General features: G+C 41.5%; 1 long non-coding RNA gene and 1 pseudogene across 1 annotated transcript in view; one reads left to right on the top strand and one right to left on the bottom strand.

Annotated features, from left to right (window-relative positions):
• Positions 1-21,364, bottom strand: part of LOC150062006 (uncharacterized) — a 147,016-nt gene that overhangs the window by 89,657 nt on the left and 35,995 nt on the right. The window lies entirely within an intron of this gene.
• Positions 11,448-11,800, top strand: LOC150062007 (PCNA-associated factor pseudogene; annotated as a pseudogene).

Below are 21,364 nucleotides of genomic sequence, written 5' to 3'. Positions count from 1 at the left end.
ACTTGAGGTCACAGAGACAGCTTAGGTACATGAATTAACCACCTCTGTGATGTTCTTGTCAGTTCAAAAGTCACTGGATGGAGCTCCCTCAGATAAGGACAACGTGGGCAGAAAAATAGTAAAGGAAAGTGTGAAATGCAGTAAATGCCTATTGTCTAAAATGGATACAGAAAGACGACTCAAAACTCTAGTGGAGAAGGAAGATTTCAGAAAGGTTTGCTCATAGTCCAGATCTATTCTTAGTGAAGGGATAAGATGAATACCTCCAAGGTTATAACATGATCCAAAAAAAATCCTCCCTGATTTAGCCAGCTCTCAGCCTGAATCACTCTCTGAGTCAGGGAAGGACACAGCACCAACTCCTTGCCTTGAACAACACAGGTACCTGAGACAGAGACTATTTGAAAAGATAAAACTGGTCTACATCTGGCAATTCAAGGGCGTGCCAATTCCCACATATGCAATCCTCCACAGGTGAGTTTTCTTCTATTCGTAGATATTCTGGAAACAGGTCTAAAAGTGCAGAAGAGCCAACATGGTACAGCAAAAATGATGACAGAGTCTCCCAAGCCATCACTTTTTGCTCCAAAACCTTGAAAATTACTTAAGTCTTCTGAACTTAACAGTTGTTTAGAGCCAGGCTCATTCCTTTGATTTTAACTATTTCAGGGGCTGAGATCTGTGGATCACAGTTTAAAGTCAGCCTAGGCAAGAAAGTCCATGAAACTTTTATCTCCAATCAACTAACAAAAAGAAGTGAAGGTGTGGTTCAAATGGTAGAGAACTAGCCTTGAGCAAGAAAGCTCAGGGACAGCATCTAGGCCATAAGTTCAAGCCTTAGGATATGCACATGCACCTGCATGCACATACACACACACACACACACACACACACACACACACACACACACACACACACACGTTCTTGTTTATAAAATGGTGACATAGAGGAATGACTGCTTTGAGAGGAACTCAGAGCATGAAAGTCTAACAGATACAAACTGCAAGAGAAGCTTCCCTGCCATTTAGACCACATGGCTGACACAGCTCAAGGGAGAATGGGTAGCTGTGGTAGATAAAAGTGCATCCAGTGCCTTAGACATGTTCCATCCAGAGAATTTCAGTGCAGACCTACTGGGTTCTGGAGCAAGGCCATGTCATCTTCAGCTGGGATCTCTATACCACTCTAAAAACAGCTCCTGGGTTCCACTCAGCCTCAATGGATACTGACTATCTGTCCATAGGATAAGAAGTTATCCTATAAGGTGCCGATCTTGACCCAAGAAACCAGCAACAATCAGGTCAGGAGAGTTCAGCAACAACCCATTATAATGTGGAAGGGGTACATCTAGGCTTTCTACAAGCACAACCATAGCACATAAGGAAAGCTGCAGAAGCAGGAGGACAAACCCAGTTTACTACATCACTTCCTGCTATTACAATAACCCTGTGACTGTGGTAAGAGCTCCTGTAAGATCAGAACTGTAGCCTCATGGCATTCCTATGATGGGATCATAGAGAAGGAGAAACCCCAGAATTGGTTCACAGAGAAGTCAGATTTCCAGGCTGCTCTGAGTTGACACTAGATTGCAGCTATGCTATGGCCTAGCAGTAGTAAGGGGCGCCTCCAGCAAGCAGAGATTCGGGAGGAGGGGGTATGAAGAGGACAGTGATTCAGGATAAGGATACAAACAACAGGCTCTCTAAGCAGGGTTAAAAGCTTGACTGGTAGATCAGGAGCTCGGGAGGGAAAAATTGTAAGGCCCTAAAATTAACCACTAAGTATAACCTCAAAGTTAATCCCAATCCTAATACCAATACCAATCCTAAACCCAACCCTAACCCAAATCCCAGTGATAACACAATGCTAAGCTTAATACCAACAATTATGCCAAACTTAACCACACCACAACCCTAACCCTAACATTAACCCTCACCACAACACTGGCCCTGAACCTTGACCCATATGCAAACCCTTAACCCCAAAACTAACTTCTACAGCTAACAAGAACTCCCCAGATCAGTAAATGCAAGGAAAATCCTGTATTTTCTGTCAAATTTCACATGTATTTTACATCTACTTGTTAGTAGAAAACTCAGTTTTACCCTAAAGTTTATCCTTCCATAACCCTAACCCTACCATAACTCTGAATTAGACAACTAGCCCTAACCCTAATCCTAATGACCCTCAAATGCTAAAACTAACACAAGTACACTTTCTTTCATCCCAACCTTGAATCAACTGATACTTGTTAAAGTAGGTTGTAGTTGCACTTAATATTTAACCTTTTCTACCCCTAAGCCCAAGTGGGTACAAATCCTTATATTAATAGCAATACCGTATTTCTCCTTTTACTCAGCTCATAGTTCTGAAGTTTATTTTCAGTTTGACTCTCAATTTTCCATTTTCCTAATGTTAACCCTAACTCAAGCTGTAACCCTAACCCTAACCCTGTCATCTCAGTGATGGCCGATCCTAAATTTAACAACAACAACAAAAAAATACTCGAGCTTTGATTCCTCTTAGTTAATACTCCACTTGTACTTCTTGAAAGAAATTGCAGTTTACCCGCAAATCCTACAGCTTTACTCATCCAGACTCTAAAGCTACCATGATTCCCTAACATGAACCACTGAATTCATTGACCTCCAGGCCCAGATATTACAAAAAGTATTATCGTTTCCATTGAACCTAACTTTCCCTGAACTCCTAGAGGCTAAAATATGTTTCAGCTTTACTTTACATCGAGCCCTTTTTTTAACCCTAACGTCTTTAGAGGAGACCAACTTCTTCCCAGCAAAGGGAAGTCTTCATCCCAATTAGAACTGAGATATTTGGATGTATGTTTACTTTCCTACTGGTAGGCTACAGCCACCGCAGCTATCGAAGGACTCGTACACAGCAAGCCTGATCCTGCATAAAGCCACTCCAGACAAAAAATTCTACAGCTCAACACCCCTCCCCCCCAATCCCCATGTGTCTCTGGCTAGGTGGCCTGCTGGTCCTGCCACTTTATTGCACCATTTTGATGCTTTAGGCTTGACAGTGCAGTAGTTTAAAGCAATTTGCTCTTCAAAGTATAGCAAAGGTGCATGGTTGGTATGAATCTCTGTGCAGGTAAGGCACTGCCCTTCAGGAGGTACTATCTACTTTAAACCAAGACCTCTCACACAGGGCTCACTCTCAATTATCAGAGCACATAGGACTGGGAAGCAAAGTTGGGGATGAAGTAGGAGTAGCCCCACTCACTACAACCTCCGTTATCACTCGGGAACTCTGGGTTTCTCAAACATATCACTTTAGATTTGATAGGTCTAGAAGTGTTACCATCATGGGATGAATTACTTGCTAAAATTACAGCTATCACTGTCTGCCTGCCTATTTTAGACTCCTTGTTCCAAAAGTAAGCAAAGAAACTGAGCCATCTCACCAGTTAGAGGCCTTGGGCATGATGGTTGATGAGGAGGTAGGGACACTGCTCTAGGATGGGAGCAGAAAGAAATGCAAGGGACAGCTCTAAAGCCACCAAGTTCAAACCAGCCAACTCAAAAGGCTACATGGAAAAGTCTGGGGAAACATGAAGGGACAAGAGTGAGGTCCATCCCTGACTACACCCAATCCACCAGAGTCAGACAGCACATGCCTGAGAGATGCTGAGTCAAGATCATGTAGCTGAGCCTTTCCTGGTTCCTAAGCTATAGGAAACACAAGAGAAAATAGATTGTGATTGCTTTAAGAAACTAACTTTCAGGAGAATTTTTTTCCATAGCAATACTGTACAAGACTTGACCTGTATCACTTGCATTGGGCTATTAGAATTTCCACCACCATGAGAAAAGCTTGCTACAAAAACAAGAAAACTGAACCATATGTGTAGAAGACTGGCCCAAACCAGTGTGGTTCACAGCACCCAAATCTTAGCCAAGAGGAAATACAATAGTAAGAGAAGGAATTCCCTGTTCCTAAGGATACTTCATAATTTGTCATTCAGAGGACTTTATGGCTATTATTAATAAAAATGATCAAAACTGCAATATTTCCTAATATCTCTATGTATAGCTCCCTTTACTATGGAAAGCAGTATGGCAGTTCCTCAAAAGACTAAACATAGAGCTCCTCTATGACCCAACAATTCCACTACTAGGCATTTACCCAATTGTCCAGAAACAAGGACATATTAAATCCACTAGCACAATGATGTTCATTGCAGCACTATTTACCATAGCAAAGATATGGAACCAACCCAGATGTCCCTCAGTTGATGAGTGGCTCAACAAGATGTGGTATTTATACATAATGGAATTCTATGCTGCTGTCAGAAAGAATGACATCTCCCCATTTGTTAGGAAATGGAAAGATTTAGGAAAAAATCATATTAAGTGAAGTAAGCCAGACTCAAAGGAACTTAGGCTCAATGGTTTCCCTCATTTGTCATAATCAGTAGAAACCTTGGGCTCTCATAGCAGAGATTTGCAGTAAAGCAAAACCTAGATACATAAGCCCATATAGTATGACACTAAATGAAAGGACCTCTAGGATATAGAAACAAAAGCCATATAATGAGTGACTGTTGTCCTTAATGTACTATGTTATCTCTCATCTCTTTTTCTGTCCCTTGGTTATCTCATATTGTTACAGTATCTCACTTTATTATCTGACATATTGGATATATTTGTATTTGGTTATTTGAAATTGGATAGGGAAGGGGGGAAAACAAGATGAGGGGTGGAGTTGGGGGGAGGGAAATGGGGACCAAGACATGAGAAAGGGTATCAATGTATGTGAATTAATGCACCTTATATCTGGTGAATATAATGTAACCCTTCTATTAATTACAATAAAAAATATATGGAAAAAAATGTCAGTCATAGTGCTTGAACTCTGGGCCTGGGCACTGTCTCTGAGCTCTTCAGCTTAAGGCTACCACACTACCACTTGAGCCACAGCACCACTTCCGGTTTTCTGGTGGTTCATTGGAGTTAGTCTCATGGATTTTCCTTCCCAAGCTGGCTTCAAGCTTATAAGCCTCAGATCTCAGCCTCCTGAGTAGCTAGGATCACAGGCATGAGCCACCAGCACCTGGCTTGTCTCCATTTTTTTTGAGCTTGTAAAAGTATATGAAAAATGAGCTCATGGCCTTAACCGTTGAATGCCTCCAAAACAAGACAAGCTACGGAGGGAAACTATTCCCAGCAAACATCAGCTACACTAAGAAACTCTAGAATCCAAAAATCAATTTGATAAGAGATAAGGGAAATCCATTAAGGGGAGGTAGATATTTATTTGCCCAGCCGGACAGTACATCAGGATTATATGTAAAAGAAAAAGTAAAAGTATTAATGGAATTGGGAAGAGCTACAGCGTAGAACAAACTATGAAAGGCTTTACCTCCTACCGATTGAAATCCCAACTTGTAGCTGAATATGGGAGGCCCTTTACCATCTGGTGACCGTAAGGCTTTTTCCAGACTTTTCTTTGCCAATTTCCATCACACCATTTGGAGTACATCCGGTTTCCACCCAGTTTTTTCCATGTAGTTGGAAGGAAAACAGACAAAGTTGTGTCTGAGACCAAGTGGCCCAGCAACAATTGCCCCAGGCTCCCCTTGGGAGCCCAGAGGCTAAAAATACCAATAACTTAGTCTAGATGGGTCAAGATACCAGCACACTTCACTGGGTCAGGAAGTGATAGTCTCATCTATTATGATCCTGCTTGCCTGCTATGGTTGGAATGTTGCAATGTTAAATTCTCCAGGAAACATGAAGAGGTAAGGCCCAGGGGGAGTGACATCCATCATCTTTTCTCCTTCTGCTTATTGGAGGCGGGCTGCTAGGTGCAGGAATAATAAGAGATGGGTTTTTGGAGCCCCATGGAAGAACAAGAGAGAGACCTTACAAGATGGAAGCAACATTGGGAAATCAAGAAGAGAATCAAGAGGTTCAGCATTGAGAACATTTTAGAAGAAAAGGGGCCATCAACACCCATGCTGCAGCAAGGCCCAAAAGACAGTGCAGAGAAGTCACTAGAAAGGTCCCTGGTGCCATATAGGAGATTCTGGTAGAAACGAGATGATGGGTTCAGGAGCCAGGGCTACAGGATGTGGAGCAGACCAAATCTAATGCTTATAAAGAGAGAGGAAGTAAGAGAACAGCAGCTAAAATGAAAGGAAGGCCCCTGAGGCCAGAAGAGAGCTGAGCAGGTGCATGGAAGACAGAGTGCAGGGGCAGAGGCTGGAAAATAGCTAAAGATTCTGAAGGACTTGGGAAGACATAATGTCACGAACTTGGATATGGGATGGAGTGGAAGTCAAGCTTTCTTCCTGTTTCACCACTCCACAGTCACAGCTCTGGGATCTTCTTCTGTGCCCAGCCCTGGAGCGCAAGGCTCTCTTCCTTTTTCTTCCTCTCTAATACATTCTCTTCTCTTAACATTCACTTTAGACTTGCCCATATCCTTGGCTTCAGGATGCTCTTATGCTCAGCACAAGCTCACTCCCCAAGTCCACAACCTCACCACCCCTATACAATCTGTCTGTCTGTCTCTGTCCTCTCTGTCGCTGTCTGTCTCTCTGTCTCTGTCTCTGTCTCTCTGTCTCTCTGTCTCTCTGTCTCTCTCTCTCTCTCTCTCGCTCTCTCTCGCTCTCTCTCGCTCTCTCTCGCTCTCTCGCTCTCGCTTTCTGTGTGTGTATGTCTCCAAGATATAAAGTCCTGGATGTCTTGTCTTATTTTGGGACAGTTCTGTGGAACCATTCTGGCTCCTGAGCTTCACTTAGGACCAGAGTGACTGCAGCCCAGCTCAAGCCTTCTCCTCCTGTAATCCTGCTTCCCTTCACCCCCATAGGCACAGACCAGAAAACACTCCCCAGTGGCCCTGAAAATCTCCATCTCAGAGTTGGTTTCCCAGGAAACCTGACTGAGATGAGTTGATGCATACAAATGAGTCTGCCCAGGTCCTTCCCCAAGCAGAAATGCTCTTCTAATACTTCCAGGTCAACCAAGGGGCGAGGGATCGGGGTATAGAGGCATGCTGGCCTCTAGTACACAGAGAAGTCAATCTGGCCATTCAGTCTTTGAATTCTGATGAGTCTCAACACATACTCAGAGTCTGCTTTAAGTTATTGTGTCTCTAGAAGTAACAAAGATTGATTTATAAAGTGTTTTCACTTTTTCCTGTCATTGTCCATGAAGATGGCTCTGCCTGAACACAGAACAATTGAATCTTGCTGCTAACTATTGCCAAGAGAAACAGCACAGCACCAAGGCTGCTCTTGGAGGACCCTTCTTTAGGCCAAATGAAGACGGGAGGCAGAGGTCCTCTACCACGTGTCTTGCCAGAGCCCTGCTTTCAAATATATATACCATGTCATTTCCATCCTTTCACTAGTAATTCCAAACCATAATTATGGAAACAGAGTCACTGCAGATGTAACTAGTTGGAGTGAGATTATATCATTGAGTGAATCCCCCCGATCCTCTATGACTGGTGGCCTTACAAAAAATGCAGAACTTGGCTGGGAGTTTGGCCTAGTGGTAGAGTGCTTTGCCTAGCATGCACAAAGACCCGGGTTTGATTCCTCGGTACCACATACATTGAAAAAAGCTGGAAGTGGTGCTGAGGCTCAAGTGGTAGAGTGCTAAGCCTTGAGAAAGTCTAAGGACAGTGCTCAGGCCCTGAACCCAAGCCCAGGACTGGCAAAAAAAAAAAAGGCAGAACTTGAACCCAATAAGAAAGGAAGGAGGAGAGGGAGAGTGGGACTATACAGCCACAAGCCTGGAATTAGATGCCAGGGAAAGCTGGGACCCACCTTTCCACCTTTCTCCCTCATGCCTACAGTGGGAGGAATGTGGCCTTGATGCCTCCAATGTTAAGACTTTCCGTCACAGTATTGTAATACAATCTACTTCTGTGGTTCTAAACCATTCAGTTTGTGGTGCATTGGAATGGAAGCAGCTCTAGCACACCAAAACTCAGCACAGCTCCAACATAGCACTTGACTTTAAAATCCTTATAGTGTTGTCCTAATTGATAGGAGAAAGAGTTAGATGTATAGGTAACTTAAAATAAAGGCAGAAAAAGAATGGGAAAGAAAAGAAAAAAACAACAAAACTCAGACAGGAAGTTCAGCCAAGACTGGGCAGGGGAGCCTATGAAAGGATTGGATGAGAATTATTTATTACCTTCCAGTTCCGTAATCCAGAGGCTCTAGGTGCTTCTTCTCTGTGTAAGTTACTGAACTGCCACTAGCCCAGGAGAGAGACATGGCTCCAAGCTCCCCAGCCTCCCTGCAGCCTGCTGCCCTTTCCTTTCTCAAGACTAAGAACCCAGCCTGCCAGCCTTGAAGGAAGGAGCAGGTGCAGGAGAGGAAGTGAACATTAAGCCTCATCTTGACTCTCCTGCAGCCTCAAGGCTGCTGATGCTCCAGCCTGAGTATACAAGGAGGAGGGCATGAGGTAGTTAAGGCTGCACACCTCTGTGGAAGCTTCCAGGCTAGAACCAAACTTGAGAAATGGCGGGAGATCCAGGTAGGGGGGGACTAACCTCACACAAGTTCAAGATGAACAATCAAGTTGAAGAAAATCATACCATCCATTGACAATGGCTCTGAAATAAAAACTGAACGGTCCTCTTAGAATCTGTGGATTTCAGTGGGGTTTTTTTGTTTGGACTATTTTTCTTCTATTAAGACCCACATTTCTGTCTCTAACTTCTGGACTACATTGCAGAAAGCTGTACTTCTTTACTTGGGTGGGGGTTCAGCCTTTCAGAAAGCACTAAGGAACCTTTTAATTGTGGCTCTAAATCCCTGGGGGACACAGTGCTGAGAACAATGACCTGGTTAAGCCTAGTAAACCCCTCAATTTCTAACCCCAAGGCAGTCAGCCTGTATCTGGGAGCCTTCAAAGAGAAGGGTGACAATGTGAAATGAGGTCATAACTTGGTGGGGGGTCCTAATGTAACATGACTGGTGTCCTGAAAAGAGGAAGGACAGTCTCACACACAGCTGAAATATTTCAGGAGGATATGGTGAGATATCCCTCGAAGAATAGTGGCCTTGGAAGAAAATAGACCTGCAGCACCTTGACTTCATAATGCCCAGACCCTAGCAAATCAATAATTCTCTCCTATCATTCATTCACTCAACAGATATCTACACAGCTCCGACCTGTATTAACAGGGCCAGGCTCACCTGAGCCTGTTGTGGTTCCCTCTCCATGCGATAGTCACTGTTTGAAAGGAATATTGATTTATTTTTACCTAATCAGTATATCCATTTAAACTCCAGTGTAAGCACCACTCTTAGCTAAGCAGCATGCTACCAAGATTCCTACATGCAAGAACTGGCATTCTTCCTTTCTTTATATTAGAATAAGTATCACCTATAAAGAAAAAAATTGTAAGCTGTTCCTAATTCTCCTCCTACGGCTCCTATATTGATGCCCTAACCCCAATATGCAATGTGTCTGAGCTTTCAAAGGGATGAAATTCATAGCTCAAGGAGGCAGAGCTTTGGGACTGTGTCTTCTCTAAGCCAACCTTTGAAGAACAAGAATGGGACAGGGAGACGATATGACTAGTATGCTTGAAGCTTGGAGTTTGATCCCCAGCACTGCAAAATACAAGCCATTCAGATTGAAAGCAAAGGCAGGTGTGGTAGGAGGGCAAAGCAACAGGAGCCCATAGACATTGACTTGATTGAAGAACAAAATGGTACCACCACTTGGGAAAACAATTCAGAAGTTGTTTTAAAAAGTGAAATACTTGGGCCAGGAGTTTGGCCTAGTGGTAAAGTGCTTGCCTAGCATGCATGAAGACCCAGGTTTGATTCCTCAGTACCAAATATATAGAAAAAAGCTGGAAGTGGTGCTGTGGCTGAAATGGTAGAGCTCTAGCCTTGGGAAAAGTCCAAGGACAACACTCAGGCCCTGAGGTCAAGCCCTACAACTGGCCAAAAAAAAAACATACTTAATGTACTGTGTAAAGTTATTCCTTTCTCTCTCTCTCTTTTTTTCCACTTATGGTTAATCTCATGAGATTACTGTATCTGAATTAGTATACTGGTATACTGTGTGTACACTTACTGGTTTATTTGAAATAGGGAAGGGAAGGGGAAAACAAGACAACTTGGGAGGAGGGAAAAGGGGGACAAACACATGACAAGGGGTATCAAGTTTCGAGAAATAATGTAGTACTCACCAACTGTAACCCCTCTATACATTATCCTGACAAAAAAATACAATTTGAAAAAAGTGAAACACCAATTTGCCTTCTGACTCACCAATTGCCTTCCCCAGTATCTGTTCAAGAGAAATAAAAACCTATGTTCCAATAAATACTTGGATGGTATAATCACAGCCACATTATTTAGAACAGCCAAAAGATTAAAAACAGCCCACCTATACATCTGCTGGTGAACAGGTAAACAAACATATAGGAAAGATCTGTTTAACAGAATAGTACTCAACAGTAAAAAAGAAAGGAATTACTGATTCATGCTGCAAACTGAATGAATGTCAGGAGTCATGCTAAGTGAAGAAGCCAGATGACCCCATCCACATGGAATGGCAGGATATAACTCTTTTCAAAGTGGGGAAGTAGTGTAAATAAAACCACTTGAGGTCCTAGGATTATGCTTTTTCAATTTGGTTCAACTAAGAATTATCAGCCCAAAGAGAAGAAGCCAATTGTTTTCTTCTTTAATAAATGCCTTCAAGGCACCCAAGGGAAAGATCCCACTAAAGCACAAGTGCTTTGGGCAAGAACTCCCTGAGGAGGGGTAAGGCAAGGAGAGCCTGCTGGGTTCTGGCAGGGAAAGCTGTAGGGACTGGGGAAAACAGTAAGTCAGAGTAGGACAAGTTGTGCCCTGAAGGGCTGCAGTGGGTACTGCCATGCCTAGGCAAGCCTAAGAGATACATGGGTCAAGATCCACTTCTCCATAGGCCAGGAAGACAGTGGGGTTTCCAAGGTTAAGGCAAGCCTGGGGGAAGCAGTGAAGCAAAGCCTTCCTTCAGAAGCAGGAGGAGGAAAAGAGGAAGAAGGCACACAGTTCCAAGGGGCAAGCTCCTACTCGTAGCTGGGCCCCTCAGCCTCACAGGAGCCTCAAAGACAACCAAGCCTGGAGATTCCAAGAAAACTCCATATCCATCCTTATGGGAAACCCTTATTTCAAATTGGCCAGCAGGAAAAATAAAAACAGAAATAGAGGTGTGGCTCAAGTGGTAGAGCAACAGCTTTGAGCAAAAAAAAGCCAAGTAAGAAAATGAAGCCCTGAGTTCAAGCTCCAGTATTGACACCAAGAAAAAAAAATAGTTCAACAGCATGAGAAGCTAAGTCCCCCTTTCTTCTATTTCTTCCCCTTGCCTACTGAGCCCTCTAAGTCTTTGATAAACAGCTACAGACTTTCGGATCCGTGGCCACTGAATCACCCTCCACTGGGCCTTTTGCTCTCTCTCCCTCTGTTAGGACATGGCACGGACTAAAGCAGACAGTGTCCCAAGCACCTACAGAAAAGTGGTGGCTTCCCGTGCTCCTAGGAAGGTGTTTGGTTCCTCCACTTCTGCCATCAACTCTCCATCTCCTTCATCCAGAAAAGCTGAAAACAAGTATGCAAGAGGGAATCCAGTTTGTGTACGCCCAACTCCCAAGTGGCGAAAAGGAATTGGAGAATTCTTCAGTCAGTCTCCTAAAGGTTCTGAAAAAGAAAATCAGATTCCTGAAGAGGCAAGACCCAGTGGCTTAGGAAAAGCAAAGAAAAAAAACACATCCTTTGCAACCTGATCACTCGGATGATGAAAAAGAATAGAACTTAATTATTCGTATTTGAATAATGTCTCATGTTTACTCTGGTATCCTAGAAGTTTGTGATGTTTGTCCAACTGGCTTTGTTAAGTAGGCATTTAATTTTTTTAAATGTTACTAAAACTTAATTGTTCAAAAGTAAGTAGTTGTGAATTGAAGACTTTGTAAAATTGTGGCTACTTCTTTACTCAGGTTCAGTTTAATGTTGTTTCTTTGATCTAGTGTTAAGCTTCTGTGCTCATAAAATATTAGATTTCATCATTTAATTACTAATCTCCTACTTTGAGGTTTGCATAGATTTCTGTACTGATGTCATTTTTATGAACATTTGATAATTGGAATGGGGCCATATTTCTATTTCTTTTGTTTGCTCTAAAATAAAACAGGCTTTTTGTACATCAAAAAAAATAAAAATAAAATAAACAGCTGCATCCAGGATAAAAAAAAAATCAACAGGACATTGACAATGAAGTTGATGGATCTTATCCATCAAAGGGAAGAATTTACTCAATGCTTTAGATTTTATCTCACATGACCGACCTATCATGAAACTGGAAGCCTGTAATTATGTATCCAGTGGATACATAATTGATTAGTAGGTAGGCCTAGGTAAATGTCAGCTGGAGAGAATTTAACAATTGCATTTCCACAGGTCAGTTCTTTCTCAGTCCTATTTAACATTTTCTTTAATGACTTGCTGACAGAATAGTGATAGAACTGAGATGTATCATTTAACCTGCTAATTTAAAAAAGCTAATACACAAATAAATCTTAGTAAGTCGTAAGGTAAGGAGCATTGGTATCTTCAAGGTTCTGCTCAGTACAGAGTAGGTACCCTCTACCTCCCCCCCACAAAAAAAATATCAGCTGAATGAAATAACACATGCCAATAAAAGTCAAGTCCGGCAGTGGCAATTTCTCCAAGGAGAAGAAGGAAAATTATTAAGAAGAGTATTGAAGAGGAGTGGCTGTAATAAAGGAATCCTACATGTATATATGGAAACATCATAATGAAATCTCTTGCATTAATTGTACAGTTAATGTGCACTAATAAAAGAGTATGGAAAAATAAAAAAAAGAAGAGTATTGATACCTACTATGAATTTAAACCTTGGTCTAAAGCTGCATGCAACCATGCAACCATGAGCAACCAACAGCAAAAGACTCTAGGTTACCCACAATGCCCATAAGTCTGACTACACACACACACAAGAGAACATTGTCATACTCTGAAACAGTTGTTGGTCTTTCTCTTAAGTGTGGGCAGCCACATAAGCATATAGACACACAAATAGATATACACACATGCACACCTATGTTTTCTTTATGGAGTGTAAATGAGAAAGAAATTGAAGGAGAGATGAACTATCCAAGATTGCAGAAGAGCAACGACAGACAAAAGTGGAGCTGGGGGGGAAAGGGTGAAAACAGTCTCATCCAGCCAAACATTGCATGCACAGGGTGGCCTGAGTGACCAGCTCCTGCCAATCAGGGCAGGGAAGGCACCAAAACAGGAAAACCCACTAAAGCATCAGATTCTCCTCCCACTCAGCTCAGGGACTCCTAGAGGGTCTCTGCCACTTCATTTTAATTAGAATCTGAATATGTGTGGATAGGTAGGAAAATAAGCTTATGTGTATGAGTCAGTCCACTTACCCAGCTTCCACAGGAGTGGCAGGACTTACTGCAAGCTAGACACTCTATACAGAGAGAAAGATATAAGAACAGCCCAGGTACAGAACTAGACAAGAGAATTAATGTTTCATATTATGTTTTTACCAAATAATAGACCTGGAAAGAATTGTTCTTGCAGATAACATACAAGGGCTCTTCAACTATAAAAATGCTGGAAAGATTTAAACAACGTTCTCTCAAGAAAACTTGTTTTTTTTGCCAGTCCTGGGCCTTGAACTCAGGGCCTGAGCACTGCCCTTTGGCTTTTTCCTCAAGGCTAGCATTCTACCACTTGACCACTGCACCACTTCCAGCTTTTTTTCTATGTATGTGGTACTGAGGAATTGAACCCGGGTTTGGTGCATGCTAGGCAAGCAGTCTACCACTAGGCCAAACTCTCAGTCCCTCAAGAAATCTTAAAAGGAATATAACCTGTATGAAGAAAAAGAGTGTTCAGTGTTCAAAGCTTTCATATCACAGTCAGTGTGCTAGCCTTGAGAGAAATGAAGAGGAAAATAATATCAATTCACAACTTTAAAATACATAAGATCCAGGAGCAGACATGTTTTAGAAAGTTAAATCTATAGAAGGAGCAGTAATTTAAGAAGAACAGGAAAAAAGTCATCCAGAAGGCAGAGGAAAAGCATGGAGAGTTTAAAGATTCCATGGAGCTAGGCATGGAATGCATGCCTATAATCCTAACTATTCTATTCGGCAGACTGGGGCACACTGATTCATGAGTTCAAGGCCAGAAAGGACATAAAGGTAGTGAGACCTTGTCCCCAAGGATGGCTCATACCTGTAATCCTAGGTACTCAGGAGGCTGAGACTGGAGGATCCCAGTTCAAAGCCAGCCCAGGCAAAAAAAAAAGTCCATAATACTTTTATCTCAAACTAACCACAAAAAGCTGAAAGTGAAACTGAGGCTCAAGTAATACAGCGCTATGACCACCAAAATGCTCAGCGATAGAACCCAGGGCCAGAATGCAAAACCCCATGGGCAAAAACCGTGGACAGACTAGTGGCACGGCGCAAGTGGCACAGTGCTTACCTATGATGCACCAGGCCCTGGGTTTGATCTGATCCCTAGGAACACAAAAATAAGGTAATAGGTCCTTCAATGACAGATAGATAGATAGATAGATAGATAGATAGATAGATAGATAGATAGAGACAATGGAAGACAGCCAAATTTTAGCTTGGTAGAATAACACACTCACCTTGCTGTAGTACATATCTTGACTGTTATCCAAAGACCTAATGTGTCCCAAGCACCATCCCCAGGATGGAGCTAATGGGAAGCAGGAAGAGGTGGATCCTGGTGGCTTCTTTAGGAAATTGTAGGCTTGGCCTTTAACATGCTGGGCGGACCCCAGGCTTCCCCTTTCTCTCTCTTATCCCCTGGGCTTCCAAACACACTATTAAACTCATCTGAGGCCACCAGTTGTCCTGACTGCATATAAAACTCAGTTTACAAGGCAATCTATTCATGTAAAATCTACCCACCATCTTAGCTGATCCAGGCAAAGTTGAAGTCTTTATAAAATAGGACCCAGTCATGGTGGATGGGAAGTCTGCTGAGCCAAAATCTGCATCCCTTAAGTAATAGTGTGATCTGGCTCAAATCAGGCCATCCATGTCTGTTTCCTCATCTGTAAAATCAACAGGAGTAAAACAAACTGCTCCCTAAGGCCCTTTCAGAATCTAAAATGTGAAGAAACTCTAAGAGAGAGAGAAATTCTGTTTATGAAAATACTTAGAAAGGACATGCTGGAAACATGTGAGGAGGACCAAGCATGAGATAGCCCACTGGTACATATAGAATCTGCCAGCATTGACCAGGTGAATTAGTGAATGGCAGTACATGGACTAGTAAATACTACAGACTGTCAGACAGTCCCAAGGAGCCACCAGAGGACAGTGATCTAAAAGTTCAGATAGTTTTGTGCTTTTCTCAAGTCATCTCCTTTTGAGTGTATTTTCAAGGAGGCAATCTTTTGCACAAACTAATAAGCTAATGATATTAGAGTAGAAGGATCTTATAAAGGTTATACTAGCCTTCTCTTGACTTCCCCACCCCTTAGCTTTACAGCACACACCTCCGTATTTTCAGCCACTGGTACTGAGCCTGAATGCCAGAATCACCCTAACCATGCAGCAATGATCAAGTATCCCAAGCCCAGATGTTTCTTCCCCCTCCCATTCTCTCTTTCTCTCTCTCTCATTATTTTCAAATAGTTGTGCAATGGGGGTTCTACTGAACATGTCTGTTTACATGTACGATGCATCTTGATCAGTGTTACTTGTTCCATCTACCACCCTGCCCATCTACCCCTCCCTATCCACCTCCCCAAGTTTGCTTGTTCAGTTTTCACATATACACACTAAGTATTATGACTGTATTGGCCCCCCTCCTTTTTGTCTCCACTTCCCTGAGTCATGACATATTTCTGTTTCCATATGTATATCCTTATATGTTTTCATATATATTTATATTTTAGAACTAACTTCCATATATGAAAGAAAGCGCACATCCTTTGTCTCTCTGAGCTCGGATTATTTTACCCAATATGATTTTTTTTCCGGTACATACAAATAACATACTATTCCTCCCGATGGATGAATAAAATTCCATTTGATGTGTATTTGTGTATATGCTAAAATACTAATGTTATCCATATATATTATATTTTCTGAAGTGTATCTGGGACGTTTCCTTAACTTTACTACTGTGAGTAGTGCATTAATGAGCATAGGTGTGCAGGTGCCTTTATTGTAGCCTGTCATTCAATCTTTCTGATAAATGCCCAAGAATGGTTATCAATGATCATAGGATAATTCTATGCTTAGTTTTTGAGAAATCTCCAAACCACCTTCCATAGTAGTTTGCACTAGTTTGCCTTCTCACCAACAGTGTATTGGGGTACCATTTTCCTCATCAGCACTTGTTGTTTGCATTTTAGATGATAGCCATTCTGACGGGCTAGAGATGTGAACATTTCATCAAGTATTTACTGGATTTTTTGTACTTCTTCTGAGAAATGTCTATTTCGCTCTTTTGCCCATTTACTAATTGGATTTTTTTTATTCTTTGGGGCTTTAGTTTTTCAGCTTCTTGTATGTCCTGGTTATTACAGCCTTGTCAGATACATAGCTGCCAAAGATCCCCCATTCTGCAGACTGTCTTTCTAGCACTGTGACTGTATCCTTCACAGTTCGTAAGATTTTTAGCTTGCTACAATCCCATTTGTCACTTTTCTCTCCTATTTATTGAGCCCCTGAAATTTTACTCAGGAAGTTCCTGCCTAGGTCAATAGATTCTAATGTTTCTCCTACTCCTTCCTATAGTAGCTTCAAAGTTTTAGGTCTTCCATTAAGGTTTTTAGTTCACTTTGAGCCGATACTAATACAAGGTAACAGAAAAAGATCCAGTTTTAGTCCACTATAATATAAATATCAGTTTTCCCAACACCATCTGTTGAAGAAGACATCTTTTTGTTCCAACATATATTTTTGGTGCCTTTCTCAAAAATCAGATGGCTGTAGATGTGTAAGTTTGTTTCTGGATCTTCTGGTCTGTTCCATTGGTCTTCAGGTCTATTTCTGTACCAGCCTCAGTTTGCTATCTCTAGAAAACAAGGTCCACACAAAATCATGTGAGGATTCAGACTTCTGTTTTCTTCAGCCCCATCAGAGCCTCAGCCTAAATCAGCTTCTGACAATAACCCATCATGAGATGCCAAACCACACCAGCCTCTGGGCCATAAGTGAGACATTTTTACCTTGCTTCACAGAGCCTCGTCTACTTGACCTCAGCAAACCACACTGTCTTTACTGGTATAAAAGAGCAATCATTGTATGAAACTCATGGGTTCTGTGGGTCAGGAACTGGAGCCAAGAAGAGCAAAGAAAGCTTGTTTCTGTGTGTCTCTCTCTGGAGCCTCCATTTGAAAGGCAAAATATTAAGGATGACTCAAATAGTTGTGGAATGAAATGCTACAAAACTTTCTTAACTTATAAATCTGGTGCCCAGGCTAGGCTGGCTCAAAGCCTGAGTTCCCACGGTGTAGCTGACCACAAGACACAAATGTGGCCTGAGCTCCTCAAACCACAGTAGCTGGACTGCAAGAAGGAGTTCATGAAAAGGAAGGATCCAGGAGTGAATATTCCAATAGAACCATACTTTTTCTGACCTAGCCTTTGTGTTAGGGTGTCGCTATAACAAATAACTACAGGTGTGACTCTTTAAAGACATCTAAATTTATTATCTTATGGTTTGGGAGGGCAGAAGTCCCAAATAAGGGCTTGAGCTCAAGTCAAAGTAAAAGCCAATCAGCATTTCTTCTGGAGACCCAGGGAGAGAATTTGGTCCTGTGCTTTTTCTGGCTCCTAGAAGTCCCTTTCCTTCCTTGGCCCCTTCCACTGTCCTCAAAACCAGGAGCAGAGCATCCTCAAGTCTCTTGTAGGTCTATCTTTTGCAATTGCATTGGGCCACCTCCAATAATCTAGTAATTTTCTCATGGCAAAATCCCATAATGAATTCACACCTACCAAGACCCTGTGTCAAGGAAGGCAAATTACAGGTTCTGTGGATTAGGATGGAAATATCTATGCAGGAAAAAGGAGCACTGTTCTGTAGATCACACCTTGGAAGTTACAGAATATTCCTTCCACTGCACATTATTGGCATATGACCATTCAATTAGCCCTGATTCAAGAATGGCAGCATATCCTCTGGAAAGATCCCAGGAAAGAAAGCAAATTCTTATCTACCGCTCTTCTCCTTTACTGTAGACCTTATCTCCTCCTAGAGGCCAGCTTTTACAGGACTGAAAGGACAGAGAGCAAAAGCTCTTAGCATAGAAGAGGAACCATTCAACGAACACCCAGAGATGTACAGTTAAATACTCTACCCCTGAGCTGTACCTTCCGTGGCAGTAAACATAACCATGTATACCATTTTATGGAGGGGGGGAGATTGAATTCTTGTTTTTTAAGATTCTGTCTTCTTTTCTTTATATGTTATATGTTTCAGTATATCTTCAGGAAGGTGAGGAGAGGAAGGTACAGTACTCAAAGGGTAAAGGCTGAAAAGTAATGCCATGGAGCTCACTGAACACTGAAGAAAGTGAACTATACCACTCATGGGTAGAGACAAGAGAGAAGGACTGGGAGGAAGGGAGGGAAGAGAAGACATCGTACAAAGGGAAATGTACTCACTATCTGACTCATGTAATTGTAGTCCCTCTGTATATCATCTTTATCATGACAATAAAACAAGTAATATTTTTTAAAGAATGGCAGCATAGAAGCATTGGCTCAGTAGAAGATGTACAATAAATTCAGGCATAGTTTACAGCTGGCACACCACTCCTATGAGTAGCCACCGCTGGCTGGAAGGAGTTGAGGGGAGAAGAGAGAGGTGCTTATCCTCATTCAAGACTTACACTCATAAATGCACACAGGTCTCCACTCAGATGATTCCACAGACACCTGACATTCAGCCAGCGGTACACAAGCAGCTGCACTTGTGTAAATTTTAGTGCCATTAGAAATGAATAAATTCTCTCTCTATTCACAGTGGAAGTCAAGAAAATCTTACTTTATATATGTGTTCCTAAGAGAAGATTAGATTGGAATGGTGCCTGTTTTGAATGATTAGAGTTCTTTAGGAATTCATCCCTTTCATAAAATGCAAACATTCTGTACTTGTTTTAATTCTGTAAGGATCCAAAACATAATATAGCACAGGAAAAAAGAGAAGATGTGAAAATTATATCCAACTTTTAGCATAAGGATTAAAAGAATCACCAAATCATTAACTTCCCTCATATACTCATTTCTCATGCTGTTTGAATTGAAGGAATATTTCTTCTGTTGAAATCAAGCATTATTAGTAAACAGCAGTTGTGAGAACTCGAAGTGGCTAAATTGCAGGCTTTGTTGGAAACAGGTCTGAATAGAACATATTAGCATAAATTGTATTTTTTATGGTTAAGCTGCAGTGTTAAATATCAAACTGTGCTAAATGATTGCTCTACATACAGCAGCTAAATTGAACAACCTGTTATATCAGTTTAGTAAATTGTCAAAGTTGGAAAAGTCAGTAATTTAATGGATGTGTTTATAAAACATCCTGAGGTACCCTGGCTTACCATTGATGAACAAAATGCCCTCTTAGACTGTTAGAAGCCTGTCCATTAAAAAGATGGTAAATACAAGATTAATTTTTAAAAGGAAAGCCAGTATACAGTGAAAATGGACATAACACATTCATTCAGATGTCATGTAAAATGAAAAAGGTCATATTATGGGCTAGACAAATAGCTCATATGGGACACTGTCTGATAAGCATGAGGCCAGGAGTTCAAACCAAAAAAAGAAAAAAGGAAGAGACATCAAATCATATTCTATCTTAATTTTTTTAATTTGAGTATTACCATCAAATTGTATTTGCCCTGGTACAGTGCTACTATTTGGACAGCAATGGATCTTTGGATAAACTGAATATAAATTTTGTCCAATCCACCTGCCCATCATTATTCTCTTTCATGTTGGACTTTGAATGTGTGACACATTTTATCAAGTGATAGGGGAAAATCGAGCAAAATGTTTACTTTTTTGTTACCAGTCATTGAACTCAGGGCCTGAGCACTGTCCTTGGGCTTTCTCAAGGCTAGCACTCTACCACTTGAGCCGAAACACCATTTCTGGCTTTTTCTCTGTATATGGTATCAAGGAATAGAACTCAGGGCTTTGTGTATGCTAGGCAAGCAGTCTACCACTAGACCACATTCCCGACCCCAAATGCTTACTTTTATGACATAATTTTTGCCAAGAGAGAGAGACAGAGACAGAGAGAGACAGACAGACAGACAGATAGAAGGAAAGAGAGAGAGACAATTTCATGCTTGTTAGGCAACTATGCTACCACCTGAGCTATACTCTTGGCCCATAAATTTTATATTAAAATATATAGGAGGGCCAGGAGCTTGGCCTACTGGTAGAGTGCTTGCCTAGCATGCATGAAGACCCGGGTTCGAGTCCTCAGTACCACACATACATAGAAAAAGCCAGAAATGGAGCTGTGGCTCAAGTGGTAGAGCTCTAGCCTTGAGAAAGCCCAAGGACAGTGCTCAAGCCCTGAGTTCAAGGCCCAGAAATGGCCAAAATAAATAAATAGGAATATAGCCCATAAATTATATATAACATATAAATATAGCTCATAAATTTCAAGAATTTGTATAAAGAACTTTTGGACAGGTCACAGCCATGCATATTAAATGGAATATTGATTTTATGCCATATAGCAGATACTTAGCACAGTGCTTTGAGTATAACCTAGTTCTGTCAAATGTAAAATTCAGCAAATATATTTGATAGCTTTGGGTGCCATTGCTGATTATTGAATACCAGATTGTGAGGCATTATTTAAGATCTGCCCATTTGAAATAACTAGAAATAACCAAGCATCAGATAGTAAATGGCTTAATTATGTCTTCTATATAGCCAGAAGATCAAATTAGCTCTCATTATCAGTCCCTTCATGCTGTATTACCCACCTTCTTTTGACCCCATCAACATGACAGGAAGTAATTTTCATTATTTTAATACATTTTTCTAATTGCAAAAGAAACACATCCTCATTATAGAGAATTTAGATAGCATAAGCTAGTTAAGTAAAGATCCTGCGTAGTGATTTGTTTTAAACATCACAAATTAGGGGCTTGGAGCATAGTCTAGTGGTAGAGTTTGCATGCACAAAGACCTAGGTTTGATTCTTCGGTACCACATACTCAGAAAAAGCCAGAAGTGGTGCTCAAGTGGCAGAGTGTTATCCTTGAGCAAAAAAGTGTCCAAGGACAATGTCCAGGCCCTAAGTTCAAGCCCCAGG

This window comes from Megascapheus bottae, chromosome 6 (assembly GCF_031878675.1).
Source record: "Megascapheus bottae isolate mThoBot1 chromosome 6, mThoBot2.hap1, whole genome shotgun sequence".
Lineage (NCBI taxonomy): Eukaryota > Metazoa > Chordata > Mammalia > Rodentia > Geomyidae > Megascapheus > Megascapheus bottae.
This window is presented reverse-complemented; position numbering and strand designations above follow the sequence as displayed.